Consider the following 9,132-nt stretch of genomic DNA (forward strand, 5'->3'; position numbering starts at 1 on the left):
CACTGTGGTAGTCTTTACCGTGGTAGTCTATACCGTGGTAGTCTATACTGTTTTAATCTACACCATGGTAGTCTATACCGTGGTAGTCTATACCGTGGTAGTCTATACTGTGGTAGTCTACACTGTGGTAGTCTTTACCGTGGTAGTCTATACCGTGGTAGTCTATACCGTGGTAGTCTATACCGTGGTAGTCTATACTGTGGTAGTCTATACCGTGGTAGTCTATACCGTAGTAGTCTACACTGTGGTAGTCTATACCATGGTAGTCTATACCGTGGTAGTCTATACCGTGGTAGTCTACACCGTGGTAGTCTAAACCGTTGTAGTCTATACTGTGGTAGTCTGTACCGTGGTAGTCTATACTGTGGTAGTCTATACCGTGGTAGTCTGGTAGGAGAGGGGATAAAGGGTTAGTCTATACTGTGGTAGTCTAGTAGGAGAGTGGATAAAGGGTTAATCTAAACCGTGATAGTCTGGTAGGAGAGTGGATAAAGGGTTAGTCTATACCGTGGTAGTCTACACCGTGGTAGTCTGGTAGGAGGGGGATAAAGGGTTAGTCTATACCGTGGTAGTCTACACCGTGGTAGTCTGGTAGGAGAGGGGATAAAGTGTTAGTCTATATTGTGGTAGTCTATACCTTGGTAGTCTATACCGTGGTAGTCTGGTAGGAGAGTGGATAAAGGGTTAGTCTATACCGTGGTAGTCTACACCGTGGTAGTCTGGTAGGAGAGTGGATAAAGGGTTAGTCTATATTGTGGTAGTCTATACCTTGGTAGTCTATACCGTGGTAGTCTGGTAGGAGAGGGGATAAAGGGTTAATCTATACCGTGGTAGTCTGGTAGGAGAGTGGATAAAGGGTTAGTCTATACCGTGGTAGTCTATACCTTGGTAGTCTATACCGTGGTAGTCTGGTAGGAGAGGGGATAAAGGGTTAGTCTATATTGTGGTAGTCTATACCGTGGTAGTCTATACCGTGGTAGTCTGGTAGGAGAGGGGATAAAGGGTTAGTCTATATTGTGGTAGTCTATACCTTGGTAGTCTATACCGTGGTAGTCTGGTAGGAGAGGGGATAAAGGGTTAGTCTATATTGTGGTAGTCTATACCTTGGTAGTCTATACCGTGGTAGTCTGGTAGGAGAGTGGATAAAGGGTTAGTCTATACCGTGGTAGTCTACACCGTGGTAGTCTGGTAGGAGAGTGGATAAAGGGTTAGTCTATATTGTGGTAGTCTATACCTTGGTAGTCTATACCGTGGTAGCCTGGTAGGAGAGGGGATAAAGGGTTAGTCTATATTGTGGTAGTCTATACCTTGGTAGTCTATACCGTGGTAGTCTGGTAGGAGAGTGGATAAAGGGTTAGTCTATATTGTGGTAGTCTATACCTTGGTAGTCTATACCGTGGTAGTCTGGTAGGAGAGGGGATAAAGTGTTCGTCTGAATGTAGTTATATGTGATGAAATGTGTGATCTAACTGCCCACAATCCAAAGTTGATATATTAGTATATGAAAGTAATCAAACCAATTATTTTACTAAATTTAACTTTGACTGAGTATACCAAACAGTTGCTAATATTGAGTTGCTTGAAAATGTAATTTACTAGTTTTGCTATAGGTCTGCTTCTCTGTTCTCAGTCCTCTAGCAGCAGGCTGGAGAATAACAATTATCTATCTAACCCTGTGATGTGGTGCTGTCTGTCTGTCTCCTGTGTCCTCGATGTGGTGCTGTCTGTCTCTCTCCTGTGTCCTCGATGTGGTGCTGTCTGTCTCTCTCCTGTGTCCTCGATGTGGTGCTGTCTGTCTCTCTCCTGTGTCCTCGATGTGATGGTGTCTGTCTCTCTCCTGTGTTCAGGATGTGGTGCTGTCTGTCTCTCTCCTGTGTCCTCGATGTCGTGCTGTCTGTTTCTCTCCTGTGTCCTCGATGTGGTGCTGTCTGTCTCTCTCCTGTGTCCAGGAGGTGGTGCTGTCTGTCTCTCTCCTGTGTCCTCGATGTGATGGTGTCTGTCTCTCTCCTGTGTCCTCGATGTTGTGCTGTCTGTCTCTCTCCTGTGTCCTCGATGTGATGGTGTCTGTCTCTCTCCTGTGTTCAGGAGGTGGTGCTGTCTGTCTCTCTCCTGTGTCCTCGATGTGGTGCTGTCTGTCTCTCTCCTGTGTCCTCGATGTGGTGCTGTCTGTCTCTCTCCTGTGTCCTCGATGTTGTGCTGTCTGTCTCTCTCCTGTGTCCTCGATGTGGTGCTGTCTGTCTCTCTCCTGTGTCCAGGAGGTGGTGCTGTCTGTCTCTCTCCTGTGTCCTCGATGTGATGGTGTCTGTCTCTCTCCTGTGTCCTCGATGTTGTGCTGTCTGTCTCTCTCCTGTGTCCTCGATGTGGTGCTGTCTGTCTCTCTCCTGTGTCCTCGATGTGGTGGTGTCTGTCTCTCTCCTGTGTCCTCGATGTGGTGGTGTCTGTTTCTCTCCTGTGTCCTCGATGTGGTGCTGTCTGTCTCTCTCCTGTGTCCAGGAGGTGGTGCTGTCTGTCTCTCTCCTGTGTCCTCGATGTGATGGTGTCTGTCTCTCTCCTGTGTCCTCGATGTGATGGTGTCTGTCTCTCTCCTGTGTTCAGGAGGTGGTGCTGTCTGTCTCTCTCCTGTGTCCTCGATGTGGTGCTGTCTGTTTCTCTCCTGTGTCCTCGATGTGGTGCTGTCTGTCTCTCTCCTGTGTCCTCGATGTGGTGCTGTCTGTTTCTCTCCTGTGTCCTCGATGTGGTGCTGTCTGTCTCTCTCCTGTGTCCTCGATGTGGTGCTGTCTGTCTCTCTCCTGTGTCCTCGATGTGGTGCTGTCTGTTTCTCTCCTGTGTCCTCGATGTTGTGCTGTCTGTCTCTCTCCTGTGTCCTCGATGTGATGGTGTCTGTCTCTCTCCTGTGTTCAGGAGGTGGTGCTGTCTGTCTCTCTCCTGTGTCCTCGATGTGGTGCTGTCTGTCTCTCTCCTGTGTCCTCGATGTGGTGCTGTCTGTTTCTCTCCTGTGTCCTCGATGTGGTGCTGTCTGTTTCTCTCCTGTGTCCTCGATGTGGTGCTGTCTGTCTCTCTCCTGTGTCCTCGATGTTGTGCTGTCTGTTTCTCTCCTGTGTCCTCGATGTGGTGCTGTCTGTCTCTCTCCTGTGTCCTCGATGTGGTGGTGTCTGTCTCTCTCCTGTGTCCTCGATGTGGTGCTGTCTGTCTCTCTCCTGTGTCCTCGATGTTGTGCTGTCTGTCTCTCTCCTGTGTCCTCGATGTGGTGCTGTCTGTTTCTCTCCTGTGTCCTCGATGTGGTTCTGTCTGTTTCTCTCCTGTGTCCTCGATGTGGTGCTGTCTGTCTCTCTCCTGTGTCCAGGAGGTGGTGCTGTCTGTCTCTCTCCTGTGTCCTCGATGTTGTGCTGTCTGTCTCTCTCCTGTGTCCTCGATGTGGTGCTGTCTGTCTCTCTCCTGTGTCCAGGAGGTGGTGCTGTCTGTCTCTCTCCTGTGTCCTCGATGTTGTGCTGTCTGTCTCTCTCCTGTGTCCTCGATGTGGTGCTGTCTGTCTCTCTCCTGTGTCCTCGATGTGGTGCTGTCTGTCTCTCTCCTGTGTCCTCGATGTGGTGCTGTCTGTCTCTCTCCTGTGTCCTCGATGTGGTGGTGTCTGTCTCTCTCCTGTGTCCTCGATGTGGTGCTGTCTGTCTCTCTCCTGTGTCCTCGATGTGGTGCTGTCTGTCTCTCTCCTGTGTCCTCGATGTGGTGCTGTCTGTCTCTCTCCTGTGTCCTCGATGTTGTGCTGTCTGTCTCTCTCCTGTGTCCTCGATGTTGTGCTGTCTGTCTCTCTCCTGTGTCCTCGATGTTGTGCTGTCTGTCTCTCTCCTGTGTCCTCGATGTGGTGCTGTCTGTCTCTCTCCTGTGTCCTCGATGTTGTGCTGTCTGTTTCTCTCCTGTGTCCTCGATGTGGTGCTGTCTGTCTCTCTCCTGTGTCCTCGATGTGGTGGTGTCTGTCTCTCTCCTGTGTCCTCGATGTGGTGCTGTCTGTTTCTCTCCTGTGTCCTCGATGTGGTGCTGTCTGTTTCTCTCCTGTGTCCTCGATGTGGTGCTGTCTGTTTCTCTCCTGTGTCCTCGATGTGGTGCTGTCTGTCTCTCTCCTGTGTCCTCGATGTGGTGCTGTCTGTCTCTCTCCTGTGTCCTCGATGTGGTGGTGTCTGTCTCTCTCCTGTGTCCTCGATGTTGTGCTGTCTGTTTCTCTCCTGTGTCCTCGATGTGGTGCTGTCTGTCTCTCTCCTGTGTCCTCGATGTTGTGCTGTCTGTCTCTCTCCTGTGTCCTCGATGTGGTGCTGTCTGTCTCTCTCCTGTGTCCTCGATGTGGTGGTGTCTGTCTCTCTCCTGTGTCCTCGATGTTGTGCTGTTGTTAAAATACAGTTCTGTCTTTTAGTCACTGAGACACTGTCTCCCTGTCCTGTCAGATATACCCCACTAGATGGTGTGCAGTCTCTTTGCAGATACAGACACTGACAACTGTGTGTGTGAACATAGAACACATAGAGGTGTGTATAGATTGAAGAAGATCCTAGAGCTAGGTGATGTAGAATGGTATTGTAGAACAGAGTTTTCCAACCTTTTGCTTGGGCGCTCCCAGACAAAGAGAGCGTTGGAAAACCCTCTTGTAAAATATAATAGAGATAGATTATGTAGAATGGTTATTGTAGAAAATCATAGAGCTAGATAGAGCTACACTAACCCTAACGTGGACTGGAGAGAAGGTTTCTTCTTTACGTTGAGACTCAGAACTCACCCACACACACACACACACACACACACACACACACACACACACACACACACACACACACACACACACACACACACACACACACACACACACACACACACACACACACACACACACACACACACTGGCTCATTCTTCCGTAAAGCACTTGGCCTCAGGGCTCTCTTCACCCTCTCTCTCTCTCTAACACGATGATGGGAGACAGTGTGAACGGTGAATGTATTGAATGCATCTTCTTGTTCAGATGTGTCTATAATATTTCAACTAATTTAGGCCTGATATCTATTTTCAAATCAATATTGATGTGAAAATAGTATAGATTTTCTGTAGGCATTCGGAAAGTATTCAGACCCCTTGAATTTTTCCACATTTTGTTACATTACAACCTTATTCTAAAATTGATTAAATTGTTATTTTCCCTCATCAATCTCCACACAATACCACATAATGACAAAGTTTTTATATTTTTGTGCACATTTTTACAAAGTAAAAAACTGAAATATCACATTTACATGAGTATTCAGACTCAGTACTTTGTTGAAGCACATTTGGCAGCGATTACAGCCTCGAGTCTTCTTGGGTAGGACACTACAAGCTTGGCACACCTGTATTTTGGGAGTTTCTCCCATTCTTCTCTGCAGATCCTCTCAAGCTCTGTCAAGTTGGATGAGGAGCGTTGCTGTACAGCTATTTTCAGGTCTCTCCAGAGATGTTCGATCGGGTTCAAGTCCGGGCTCTGGCTGGGCCACTCAAGGACATTCAGAGACTTGTCCCGAAGCCAATCCTGCCTTGTCTTGGCTGCGTGCTTAGGGTTTTTGTCCTGTTGGAAGGTGAAGATTCACCCCAGTCTGAGGTCCTGAGCGCTCTGGAGCAGGTTTTCATCAATGATCTCTCTGTACTTTGCTCTGTTCATCTTTCCCTCGATCCCGACTAGTCTCCTAGCCCCATAAAAACATCCCCACAGCATGATGCTGCCACCACCATGCTTCACTGTAGGGATGGTATTGGCCAGGTGATGAGCGGTGCCTTGTTCCCTCCAGACGTGACGCTTGGCATTCAGGCCAAAGAGTTCAATCTTGCTTTCATCAGACAAGAGAAACTTGTTTTTCATGGTCTGAGAGTCATTTTGTTGCCTTTTGGCAAACTCTAAGGTGTCAGTCATGTGCCTTTTATTGAGGAGTGGCTTCCGTTTGGCCACTCTACCATAAAAGCCTGATTGGTGGAGTGTTGCAGAGATGGTTGTTCTTCTGGAAGGTTCTCCCATCTCCACAGAGGAACTCTGGAGCTCTGTCAGAGTGACTATTGGGTTCTTGGTCACCTCCCTGACCAAGGCCCTTCTCCCCCGATTTCTCAGTTTGGCCGGGCGGACAGCTCTTGGAAGAGTCTTGGTGGTTCCAAACTTCTTCCATTTATGAATTATAGAGGCCACTGTGTTCTTGAGGACCTTCAATGATGCAGAAATGTGTTGGTACCCTTCCCCAGATCTGTGCCTCAACACAATCCTGTCTCGCAGCTCTACGGACTATTCCTTTGACCTCATGGCTTGGTTTTTGCTCTGACAACTGTGGGACCGATGTGTGCCTTTCCAAATCATATGAAATCAATTGAATTTACTGCAGGTGGACTCCAATCAAGTTGTAGAAACATCTCAAGGATGATCAATGGAAACAGGATGCACCTGAGCTGAATTTTGAGACTCATAGCAAAGTGTCTGAATACTTACGTAAATAAGGTATTTCAGTTTTTTATTTTTAAGAAATATGCTAACATTTCTAAACCTGTTTTTGCTTTGTCATTATGGGGTATTGTGTGTAGATTGATGAGGATTTTCATTTATGTAATCAATTTTAGAATGAGGCTGTAATGTAAAAATATGTGGAAAAAGTCAAGGGGAATGAATACTTTCCGAAGGCACTGTATTTGCATATGACATGGTAGATTGTAATTATATGAAAATAAAAATGTTATTTTAAATTATCTGTATTTGAGATGGCCTATTTGAATTCTAAATAATGTTTGTTAAATACGATTTTTAAGTTAGCTCAGCTAGCACATAACGTTCTGAGAACGATATGTTTCTTAGAGCTTGGTGAGAATGCGAGTGTGCGCCATCGTGCGCCATCATGCGCCATTGTGCATACATTTATTTTGTCCCCCCACACCAAACGTGATCACGACACACAGGTTAAAATATCAAAACAAACTCTGAACCAATTACATTAATTTGGGGACAGGTCAAAAAGCATTAAACATTTATGGAAATTTAGCTAGCTAGCTTGCACTTGCTAGCTAATTTGCCCTATTTAGCTAGCTTGCTGTTGCTAGCTAATTTGTCCTGGGATATAAACATTGAGTTGTTATTTTACCTGAAATGCACAAGGTCCTCTACTCCGACAATTAATCCACACATAAAACGGTCAACTGATTAGTTTCTAGTCATCTCTCCTCCTTCCAGGCTTTTTCTTCCTTGAACTTATATGGTGATTGGCATCTAAACTTTCATAGTATTGCCACGATGACCGACAACACAGTTTGTCTTTCAATCACCCACGTGGGTATAACCAATGAGGAGATGGCACGTGGGTACCTGCTTCTATAAACCAATGAGGAGATGGGAGAGGCAGGACTTGCAGCGATCTGCGTCACAAATAGAACTGACTTCTATTTTAGCCCTTGGCAACGCAGACACTCGTTGGCGTGCGCGAGCAGTGTGGGTGCAATAATTATTAATATAGATTTCTAAATTTATTTTGCAACGCTAGTGCACGCGACGCGAGCGGTGTAGTCAGGTTATTATGTTATTTTGCAGACAACCGTCCCACAATGTTCTGGAATGGTGCGTGATACCCAGCTAGAACATAATGTTCTTAGAACCATATGTTTCTTATGGGAATTTCAATACTTCAGCATAGCATTTCTTACAGGTTTCCTCATGGTTCTATTTAAAATCATGTTCTCAGAACATTAAGGAAACTTTCTGTAAAAACCTCAAGAAAACAGTAATATTCAAAAAACTAGGTAATTCTGTTCTCAGCATCAACAGAACTCTCTCTATCCTCCATCTTGTTAAGTGTGTTCAGATGTGTTGGCAGCGCCCACTAATTAGCCACACCTGATCTTAATGAGTGCTTTTTCCTTTGAAATGGGATCCATCTGAATAGACTAAAATGAACAGCATTGTACAGTGAGGGAAAAAAGTATTTGATCCCCTGCAGATTTTGTACGTTTGCCCACTGACAAAGACATGATCAGTCTATAATTTTAATGAAAGGTTTATTTGAACAGTGAGAGACAGAATAACAAAAACAAAAAATCCTGAAAAACGCATGTCAAAAATGTTATAAAATAAGTATTTGACCCCTCTGCAAAACATGACTTAGTACTCGGTGGCAAAACCCTTGTTGGCAATCACAGAGGTCAGACGTTTCTTTCGTTTCCACTGTATGAGTTAAAAACAACATTGCATGCTATCTCCATCCTGGTGGACTAATTCAATAGATAGAGAACAGAAGATCACAGGTTCTACGCTCTCTGACGCCGTGCCACAATAAAACAAAAACAAAAATGTCTTTGCATGATTAATGCCTAAGCAAATTAATTTCCATGTGTCTGTAACGGCTGTCTTCTGTAGAAATGGACCAAGGCGCAGCAGGTATGTGAATACTCATCTTTAATTAAAATAAAGGAGTAGAGCATCCACTTAACAATTCAAACAATATATACGACAGGAACAGTTTTGCAGGCACACAACACGCAGTGCAAAAACAACTACCCACGAAAACCAAACACACACCTACTTATGGGACTCCCAATCAGAGGCAACTAGAAACACCTGCCTCCAATTGAGAGTCCAGCACCCAAAACTACACATAGAAAAACAAACCTAGAACCTATACCAAACTAATACACCCCACTACACCACACACAAAACCCCATAATACAAAACAAATATACCTCTGCCACGTCCTGACCAAATATAATAGAAATAATACCTAAATATTGGTCAGGACGTGACATTACCCCCCCCTAAAGGTGCAGACCCCGGAATGCACCTTAAAAGAAAACACAAAAAATCCCCATTACCCCAACAAAACCAAAAAGCAATACCCCCTAAACAATAAGGGAGGGAAGGGAGGGTGGCTGCCGTCAACGACGGCACTGTGCTACACCCTCCCTCCCCAACCCACCTATCCTGGAGGTGGCTCCGGTGCAGGACGTGGACCCTGCTCCACCCTCGGCGTCGCCCACTTCGGTGGAGCCGATAGCTGCGCCAGGCAGACGGACCCCTCGGGCCGGGCCGGAGGACAGGAGGGCCTCTCGGGCTGGGCCGGGGGACAGGAGGGCCCCTCGGGCTGGGCCGGGGGACAGGAGGG

The sequence above is a fragment of the Salmo salar genome, chromosome 06 (genome assembly GCF_965601325.2).
Source record: "Salmo salar chromosome 06, fSalSal1, whole genome shotgun sequence".
Classification (NCBI taxonomy): domain Eukaryota; kingdom Metazoa; phylum Chordata; class Actinopteri; order Salmoniformes; family Salmonidae; genus Salmo; species Salmo salar.